Genomic DNA, 10,869 nt, shown 5'->3' on the forward strand with positions numbered 1-10,869 from the left:
AATTTTTCAGAAGTATATAGACAATGATTCTGGTATTAAAAAAAATGGTATCTTGATATGCCCTGTATCTAGGGAATACAGGAGGAATGATTCAAGGATAACCTTAGAGGTTTTACAAGGAGAAAGGTAATATTCAAAATTCTCAAAAATAGAAATGTTGATAAAGGAAATATGACGTAATTATAATGATGCCAAGTGGGGCACGTGTTAAACCACGAGAAAGTATGGATCGAACCAGTAAAGGTCGAAATTGTTCAGGGCAATTAGGACCTAAGATAAAAGATGTTCTAAGTATGATTGAGAGTCAGTCTTGACAGTGATTAGCCTCTAAAGACTGAGGCAATAACTTATGGAAAAATGGTGATTTTTTTTCCCATCTGATTTTAAGGAAAACATCTTCACTCAAGCAGTGATCGGAAATAAGGTAGAAAATTTATTTGGAGGTGGTTAAAATGACATTGACTGTAAGGAAATTTTACTATCAGGAAAGGCCAAAGAGGTGGCCGACACTTTAAAGGTAAGAGGATAATTATAGGCGCGTGTGCCAAAAGAATACAGTGATGATGGTTAAAAATTTGAAGGTTGAATTATGGTTTGGAAGATTGACATTCCTTGTGATGACTGTGCAATATCCAACCGTAATAGTAGTTGGTAAAAGTTTAATTCGTGTAATCGCCATGAACGGGCTATCTATCTTAGGAGGTCCTATCTTGGGATAAGCCAGGACCATGTTTCCAAAAGGACTAGACGAACCTTTGAGTTAAGTCTTCTATTTAAGGCATATGATTAAAAATGGTATTAACCTGCTATCGTTGCTTTGATTGAAACTCTTCTGCAATTTTATCTGCTTCATGTCATGAAAGTACGTCAGAGTTTGGAGTGTTCTTCATGAATTGTGATTGGTGGTTATGTTAACTCCTTAGGAGAATTTGATACGACATGTATAGACTCCGTATGGTTAGATATTAAGATTTTATGGAAAAATGAATGACGACAGTAGGTCAGTGGTGGATCATAGTAAGGCAGCAATGATTCTGCGAGTATTGAGCTGATTACAACCGTGAGAGTTGTATTGGAATGGGTGTTGAGATTGAGTACCACTAATCGGGTCGTGGTAGTGTATAAGTTATCATTGATAGACTAATTAAGTAGAGTATCTACCTAGTGAATAATTATTCTTTCTTATCAATAGAGAGTCGTATTATTATACGAGGAAGGTTGCGGTGCAAGCATAGAATTCAAGTAACGATGATGTCTAGAATGAGATCCCAGATTCGATTTTCGATGTCGAGGGAGTTTCAAAGGTAATTGTGTATAAGCTCGAGGAAGAGCATGGGTCCATAGAATGATGGACGGGATAGCAAAAATATTTAGGCACGTGAAATGCGATGCTATAATACTTGATGTTGATATAAATACATATATGTTTTGTTCTTCTATGACAAACCTCTATAGTTCAGAGGTAGATTCCAAGCCAGATATTTTATGGCAATAAATTTTTTTTTTATGAATATACAATTCTCTTCAATTCGTTCTTTTCTCTTCTTTTCATTTCATGTAAGCTGAGAAGAACAACCCTTCCAGAAGGGGAGGTATTGCCGAATGACTATCTATCTGTGTGATAGAAGCCGAGTAGGATACCAGCTATTGTTTAATTGCTTGTCAAGTACTAAAGGCTGGCCACCTTCTGTACTAACTATGCGATATAACAAGTGTTCATGATCATAGTGATCTCTCAACAAATTCCTTTACTTCTATATGATTAATCAAACTTTGGAAAATAGAAACAACTGAAAAAGGAGTAATAAAGTGGTGGTAGTATGCGGAATGGGAACACATTCGTGATACTAAGGTTGACGTGGTTATTAAAAGGTTATAGAACGCTAACGAGCAAAAGTATAACCAGTATAATATTAGGAACGGAAGGTAGTAGCGATTACGAACTGGAAAAAAATGGGTATTAAGAAGCAAAAGTTCTAATGATAAAAGCTATAATGAGAGTCTGTGCAATAGACTTGAAAGAAATTGGAATGATCACTTAACACGGATTGAGTTTTCTTACGACAATAGATCATATGTCAGTATTGAGATATCGCCTTATGAGATCCTTGAGGGAAGACAATATCGATCTCCCTTATGTTAGGATGAAGTTGTAGAGCGCAAGATGCTCGGACCAGCAGTGGTCTAAAGGACCAAGGATATGATAGATCTAATCAGAGGACGGCTGGTAGTAGCCCAAGATGGACATGATAAGTATGTTGATTTGACACGAAAGGATAAAGAGTACGAAATAGGGGACCTAGTAATGTTATAGGTATCCCTTGGAAAGAATTGATGAGGTTCGGAAAGAAAGGAAAGCTAAGTCTACAATTTGTTGGACCCTCGGATATATTAAGACGTTTGCGAAGTTAGCATATGAGCTAGCCCTACCCCCGAACCTGTAGCAAGTTCATAACGTGTTCCACGTATCAATGTTAAGGAAGTGTAAGAGAAGGGTTATCAAACTAGTAAGAGTTTGATGGTAGAACCATAATGTGGGAAAATTTACTCGAGAGTTAGAAAGTGCAATGCTAAGAGAGTATCCCTATTCATTTTCTATCTGATTCCGGGACGGAATCCTTTTAAGGAGGGGAGACTGTAATAACCCCAATTTTTGGGAAATTTTTGAAACCCTTATGAATAGTGTTTTTGCTGAATGAGAAAACTTTTCATACCACACTATGTAGGGGTTCTGATATGGATATTCTGAGATTTTATTAGTACTTTATATGGGATATAAGTGTATGTAAAGATCGTCAGAATCCAAATCCGAACACTTTGATTTTTCCCGGAAATCCACAAGATACGGAGAGAATTGAGTATAAGGTAACAGGATAAAAAGGATTTAAATTAAAGGATTATAATAGAGGATCATAAAAAGGAATACAATGTATTGAGAAAGGTTAAGGGAACCTAAGTAATAAGATCCCGGGTATGATCCTTCAAACGATAAACGAGAACGAAAGTTAAGCGAACTGTATAACAGATCAGCGGTCATTAGTCAAACGATTAGGAAGTTAATCAAAGGGATTAGTGGGAATGATGTCATCCAACCAATAGAAAGAGGACAAGGAAGGGAGGATGACATCATGAGGATGACACAAGCATGACAAGGGAAGGAAGAAGGTGTGGTTGAATGAGAACCACACAAATTCAAGGGCAAGAAGGTAATTGACTAAAGCAAATACAAAAACTTAGCAACCAAGAAAAACAAATCACAAAACACCAAATCCTCCATTTCTTCATGAAGCTCTCGGCTTCTTTCTTAAGAAATGGGAAGTCCAAGCTCCTCCACTTACTATTTAGCAAGGTAATTATCTAAGCTTCCCCATGGATAGTTACATACTTCCTATAAGTTTAAGCTTCTAATTCCAAGCCAATCTTTTTCTATAAATCATGAAAGAAGATGGTGAATAGTGTTTTCAAGAACTAAAATTTGTGTTCTTGAAGTTTTGTTTAGATTAAGCTTGGATAAGGGCTTTAAAGGTGATTCCAAGCCATTCTCTTGATTCTCCACTCTCCAAGGAAGGTATAAACTACAAACCCTAGCTTTAGTTTTGAGTAATTAGGATTGAATGTGTTTGATATAGCATATGTGAAGCATGATGCTTGATTGGTTGAAGTTTGGTTGAGTTTGTAGAGATTAGTTGGTTTTGTTGCATTGTTGGAGTTGTAAATCTTGGTAATTAGTTAAAGAACCTAAGTAAAGCTTTTAGTTCATGTGAGGAATAAGTATAAATGGTTAATGTGGATTTGTTGGGGCTGTTATGATGTGGTTTGGAGGAATATTGGTTGTATGATTGAATTGGGGTTGATTTGTGGTTGGTATTGAATGGTTTAAAATTTGGGAAATCGCGTAAACATAGCCGTCGTAACGTCCGATTTTCTGTAGACTGTTTTTGTGCATAACATTAGGACCCGAGAACCCCCTGCTAGATTATGACCACTGCCATGTTTAGATAGCTCATGTTACGAGCTTCGTTTTGATATGTAGTTCGTTCGATTCCGATGCACGGTTTAGGAGAAACGACCGTTTCAAGTAACGGCATTTCGCGAACGAAACTTTTCCCTCGCCTTACTTTGAAACATAGGTTAAAGACCAAAAAGGGTTAATTAATGTATGAAACATTTATGGTAAGTGTGTTAGGCAGTTGGTAAGACACTCGCGAAGGAATCGCTTTAAAACTCGTAAAGGTTAAATTATTAAAAATGGTGGAGCCGAGGGTACCCGAGCGACTTAAGCAAATCAGTGAGCGCAAAACAAGCGTTAGAGTCTAAGTTAGTTAAAGTATAGAATTACAAGTGATTTTGGTTTAATTCCAACTTACTTGTTGTTTATAGGTTACCAGACTCGTCCCGAGCCTTTTATCACCCCAAGTCGCTCAGGCAAGTATTCTATCCGTTATACTGTTGTTGTGATGTATACCTTTGTATATGCATGATCTTGCGATAAATGCATATTGGTTAATTAGCAAATGTTGCGATATATTGAAGCATGCTGATATGGTATATATATATGCATGCCTGTCTCATATTCTTGAGTTATATATCTGTTGGTTCAGTTGATAATACCTATGCTAGAGGATAGCGGTAACTTGCATATACCCTTAGTATAGGGACCCAAAGGTGAAAATATTTTCTAAAACCGGGAGTCGAGGATCCCGAGTAGATTTTGTATATATGGATATGGATATATATATATATATATTTATATATATATATGGTTATAGTTTTCCAAACTATTAATCGAATAAGGTTTATTCGATAACTTTAACTTTATTTTATTTATTGAATATTATTTGAATATTCATTCGAGGGCTTATGACCCTTTTATTTATTTATCTGAATATTATTTGAATATTCATTCGAGGGCTTATGACTCTTTATATTATTTATTGAATATTATTTGAATATTCATTCGAGGGCTTATGACTCAGTTTATATTATTTATTGAATATTTTTGAATATTCATTTGAGGATCTATGACTCCGATTATTTGCTGAGATATATTCTTTATTTTATTAAAGAATAAGGTGTAAATAATCAAACTTATTTTCGATTATTCAAATAAAGATAGTACTTTTATATAAGTATATCTTTGGTTATTTAATATCCATTTCAAGTATAAGTTTTAATACTTCTACTTCGATTATTTTTATAAGGATTATCTTTATGAGAATATTATTTAAATAATAATATTCAGGCATTTTTCTAAATATACTGGGGACTGATTTACTTCATTAAATCAGCTTTACTCCAAACACTCTTTAAAGTGTTTTCGAGTCTTCAAAATGATTTTTAAAAGTTAGAGCGGATCCCAAAACTCATTTTTATATTTAAGATCTTCCTTTTTAAGGGGATTTAAATACTTGCTCAAAACCTGGGGAATCCGGCTCTGTGGTGTATTTTATATTCGCAACAAGGTTGCTGTTTTGATAAATGAATTGATTACTTACCCAACACTCGGGAAGTAAAATTCTTGGAACAAGTTAATCCATTAACAGGCATCGCCTGGAAAATATCGGCGAGTTCTCCTTTCCAAATAGATACGACTTCTTGGTGGAGCCGTATCAACAAGTTTCTACTTGGGAAAAGTGGGGACGAGCTTTACGTTTCAGAGTCATGGATTTCATCTGAACTAGGAGTGGCGTAAGTGGCCGAGTAGCGCCGGCCCAGCCTTATTATATTGGCCCAAATGGCCTGGAAGTTCCGCTAAGGCGGTCCATTCCTTAGGAGTTCAGTGTTCGGTTGACAAGTAAATCCGACAGGTTCTCCTCTACATGTAGAAAATGGTGGGGTTGCACTACTACGACTGATCATCGTAAGTGGTCTTCCTGGCGCGGCAAACTCCCGTAATGAGTTCATCATCCAATTGGATATTTCTGCAACACTACCCAGAGCATTTTGATAGAAAGGCTACGGTTGGGCGATTGTTGAGTGTTGGCAGGGTCAAGTTTTCAAAATGATGTTTGCATCAAATGAAGTATCTCGTAACTTTATTTTATTTTGATGATATTTTAAAGATTTAATCTATTCAAATCTTGTCTTGTAGTCTCATCTATGTGATGAACTGTTGAAAGCTCATTATACTTTGAACAGTGGTAGTTCAAGTAGCTTTATAAATGATATAAGTATAGTGAAGTATTTGGTAACTTCATCCCTTATCTTTACTTATATCTAGTAAGTAATTATCTTACTCATGATAAAAGATTCTAGTAAGTATCCATTTAGATACTTATATTATTGTTATCACTATATATTATCTTGCGAGTTGTAAGGCTCACTCTTGCTTTATTTCTTCATCACACAACAACAGTTAGGAAAGATGACCAGACTCCAGCAGACCCAGCGCAAGCGCGTGGGAAGCATCCCGCATCTTCCCGAGGATGTTGTGGCTGCTATAGCTGCAGAGGTAGATCTATTGGTAGATCAGGCATTCTATTTTTGAGAATCAAATTATGTATAATTATAACTTGTGGCAGATAATGGCAATTAACTGTAAATTTATCAAGTAATCATTTTGGGTTGTAATAACTTTTAAATTGTGGATTGAAAGACTTGTACTTATTTAAATTTCATCTCTGAGACTATAACGGGTTGTGGTGTGTGTTAGTGTGGGGTCACAGCATAAGGTTATTATTATTAATTAAGTGAAGTGATATTGTGGAAAGAAAGACTGTGACGACCCGGATCCCCGACCCCGGATCTGGGGGTGTTACAACTGCATATTATTATTATCTTTATTATTGTTATAAGCTAGTTATAAATAAGGTGTGTGTGTGTGTGGACCCCAAACTTCTGACCCGGGTTTGGAAGGCGCCACACGACCAGTCCTTGGCATGTTTGGTGGATCTAACCACCATGTCACTTCTCCTAAAGCCCCAGTTAGGCCTAAAGGAGTACGCCTTAAGTGGAGGATCCACATCACCCCCCAGCTCTACAACAGGGACGTGGGGCCTAAGGAAGGTCGGAGCATCAGGCTAGCCCCTGGGATCCCTGTTCAGCTTGTCCCTCTTCTGGAGGCCAGATTCCCCCTCCTTAGGCCTGTTGATATTGTTAATGGCCTCACAAGCTGGAAGAATGAGAAGAAAAGTATTAAAATTCTGGAAATAATAGAGTTGCAATAAAAGAAGGAGTAAAATTGATGCGCATGTAGAGTTACCCTTATCACTGGCATGAGAAAGTCCAACTTTCTTCAACGAGAACTCCTCTAAAATAGTCCAAGTATCTGTTTTTCCGTCATCTGAAATAAGGGCTTGATAGGCCACCTCCTCCTCATCAGTTAACCTGATGCTACCAGGACTCCCATCTGACACTTTGCAAAAGGGCCTACGGAAGAGTGTGGCCCAGTCACCCCAGCCCAGGTCAGCCTAACAAACTCATCCCTCTATTTAGGGTTGTTCTCGACTATAGAGTTGCTATTAAAAATATGGGTAATTTTGGGCCGTTAACGAATTAAAACCCAGCCCGGTTGACCCATGAAACTGTTATAAAATTGAAAAACTTTCCTAAAGACAGCTACGGAAAGAGGAAAATTGTTTCTAAGACACAGAATCATAAATCAGATAATATTCCTCCATGCATTAGGAGGGAGTTGACAAGGGTTGATTTTTACGTCTGCAAGTAAATGAGGAATAAATTCGTGAAATAGGAACCTAAGACCCGCGGTCAGGGCTCCTCGATAAAATAAATAAAGTGTCCCCCTCCCAGTTACATGTCTTATCCCCAGGGGCGGCTGGGGTAATTCTAAGGTGGGGTGGAAGTTTATACGTGGTGTTCATGGACTCAATCCTGCCCTCAAACTCGTGGAAAGTGTTACCATGGTTGTATGAATCTAATTCAGATAAAGAGGGATATTCATCGCCTCTAGTGTTTATCATATCTATTAAAGAAGTGTACGAAGATTTGATTTGAATGGAAGTACCTCTCTTGGAAGTGTTCATCTTCCCCAAATGACCTAGATCCCGATCCGCCATTGATATTCTTCGGATGAAGGCTTGAAACCCAGAAAAACTTGAAGGTGGTGGAGCTACGGTGGTTGAAGTCGCCGGAAATCGCCCTTCTAAGAGAGGAAACTTGAGAGAAATTTGAGAGAGTTTTTGAGAGAAAAGTTGAGAAATGAGAAGTGAAGTGAGGATTCTCGCTTCTCACTTCTCTTTTATAGGCGAAAAGTTCGGAATACGAGGCATTTTTAGGCCCATACAGCCAGGCCCAATTTGAGGAAAGCCCGCCATAGGGAAGTTTCAGGGGTATTCTAGAAGCAGGAATGGAAACTGAAGAGTCAAAAATCGACCAGAATTTTGAAGAACTGGTTCGATCAGAGTCCTGATCGACAAAAGGTAGGAATCCTGATCGATGTTTCATTCGATCTAAAGGGTAAAAAGCCACTTAGTTCGATCAGAGTCCTGATCGACAAAGGAAAGAACCCTGATCGATATTTCATTCGATCTAAAGGGTAAAAAGCCACTTAGTTCGATCAGAGTCCTGATCGACAAAGGGAAGAACCCTGATCGATATTTTATTCGATCTAAAGGGTAAAAAGCCACTTAGTTCGATCAGAGTCCTGATCGACAAAGGAAAGAATCCTGATCGATATTTTATTCGATTATAAGGGTAAAAAGTTAATTAGTTCGATCAGAGTCCTGATCAAAAAATGCATAATTCCTGATCGAAGATTCCATCAATTAAAGTGGTGTTTTGTGAGCTAGTTCGATCAGGATCCTGATTAAAATTGATCAGGAATCCTGATCGATTTTGCATAAATACTTATCGAAGATTCCATCGATTAGAGTAGTGTTTTGTGAGCTAGTTCGATCAGGATCCTAATCGAAATCGATCAGGAATCCTGATCGATTTTGCATAAATCCTGATCGAAGATTCAATCGACCAGAGTGACAATATCACAGTAAGTTTGATCAGGTTCCTGGTCGATTTTGACCAGGATTCCTGATCGATTTGGTATGTCCCCTGATCGATTTTAAGCCAAAATTAAAGGAAAAATCCCATAATTAAGGGGAAAATCCAGAAAAATAAGGGAAAAATCCCGAATTAAATGAAAAATCCCAGAATTAAGGGAAAAATCCAGAAAAATAAGGGAAAATCTAGAATTAAAGGAAAAATCCCAGAATTAAGGGAAAAATCCAGAATTAAAGGAAAAACCCCAGAATTAAGGGAAAAATCTAGAAAAATAAGGAAAAATCCAAAAAAATAAGGAAAAATCCCATAATTAAGGGAAAAATCCAGAAAAATAAGGAAAAATACCAGAATTAAAGGAAAAAAATCCCAGAATTCAGGGAAAATTCCGGGAAATTAAGATAATTCCTAAATAATAGGGATGAAAGCAAATCGTTGTAAATGTGTAGGTCGCTCCATACTTTACGCAAAAATGATACCCTGTAAGGGAGCAAGTAAACTTAACTTCTGCGAAACCGAGCCACTGTTTCCCAAAAGTTGGGGGCAAATGATAGGGAGTAAATAAATCCTGATTATGTAATTAATATTGCATTAATTATACGTGAATTGGGCTATAAGGCCCAATAAGAAGATATATGACATTCAGACCAAAAAAGTTAACACATTGATCAGGCCTGATGGACCAGATCAGGCCCAAAACCCTGAATATCAATTAATTTCGTAATTAATTAATAAGGGAGAAAAATAGCTATTAAGATGAGTCCTGGTGGGTATATAAATCCTTGTAGATTGGCCTCCAAGGAACCTCATGGGATAAGGAATCGGCTTCCTACTTCCTAGGACTCCAAAGTCCATTCTAATTCCAAGACTTATCCACCAAGTCTCCTAACCCAAGTCCAATTCAAGGATTCCTAACATCTATATAAGCCCCAAAAATCAGAACTACATTTTTTGGCTTGATTGTCTAATTCACAAAGATACGTAGGCATCTCGTAAAGGCAGAGTTAAGCTACAAAATACGAGAGCAGCCATTAAAGGCCTTGAGCTCCCGAACCTTAGCAATAAACGCAGCAATTAGTATACTCTAGTTTTTCATCCATAACAACTCTGGAAAACTTAAAAACAAGAAAATGAGTTCCTTAAAAACAAGGTTGTTTGTTCTGTGCAAATTGAAAAGTATCTTAATGAACAAATTTTTGAGAATGAATTGAAGATTAGGTCATACCATAACTCATCTATTATTGTTCAAGAATTCCATGAGAAGCATCAGGAAAACTCTAAGATTAGGATTGGATTTGATTATGACAATATTAAGAAAAAGAAGTCTGTTTCAACAAAAGGCAAGAAAACTGAAATTCTAGAAAATCCTCAGATTTTGAAAAAAGTCAAAGCTCCTATTTTTAAAAAGTCTAAAGTTGAGTTTGATGAAGTCAACCTAGTCATCAAACAACAATTAAATGATGAGAATGCCAAAATAGTTGAGGATGATGTGTCTAGTGTTGAACCAGAAAAGTCAACAATCAAAATTAAGCCCACACCTGTTCAGGGTGAGATAGAACACAAAACACAGAAAAGACCAAATAGAAATGGAAAGATTGGCATAAACAAGAACACAAATTATGCACCTATTCATAATGCACCTAGAAAAGTCTGCAAAAATTGTGGGTCACCAAATCATCTTACTCATTTGTGGAAAAAGCTTGTTGTTAAAAATTCTGAATATGCTTGTAGATATGTCACACCTTTGATGCATGATGATCATAAATTATGTGATAAATTTGACTGCATTCCATGTAACATGAATGTCATGAATACTTATTTTAGGCTAAGAAAACAGTTTGTGGAAGGAAACATAAGTAAAACTATAAGCAACACAACTGCAAGGCCTAAATCATCCAGTCCTATCAAGAATAGAAA

Source organism: Apium graveolens, chromosome 6, assembly GCF_009905375.1.
Source record: "Apium graveolens cultivar Ventura chromosome 6, ASM990537v1, whole genome shotgun sequence".
Lineage (NCBI taxonomy): Eukaryota > Viridiplantae > Streptophyta > Magnoliopsida > Apiales > Apiaceae > Apium > Apium graveolens.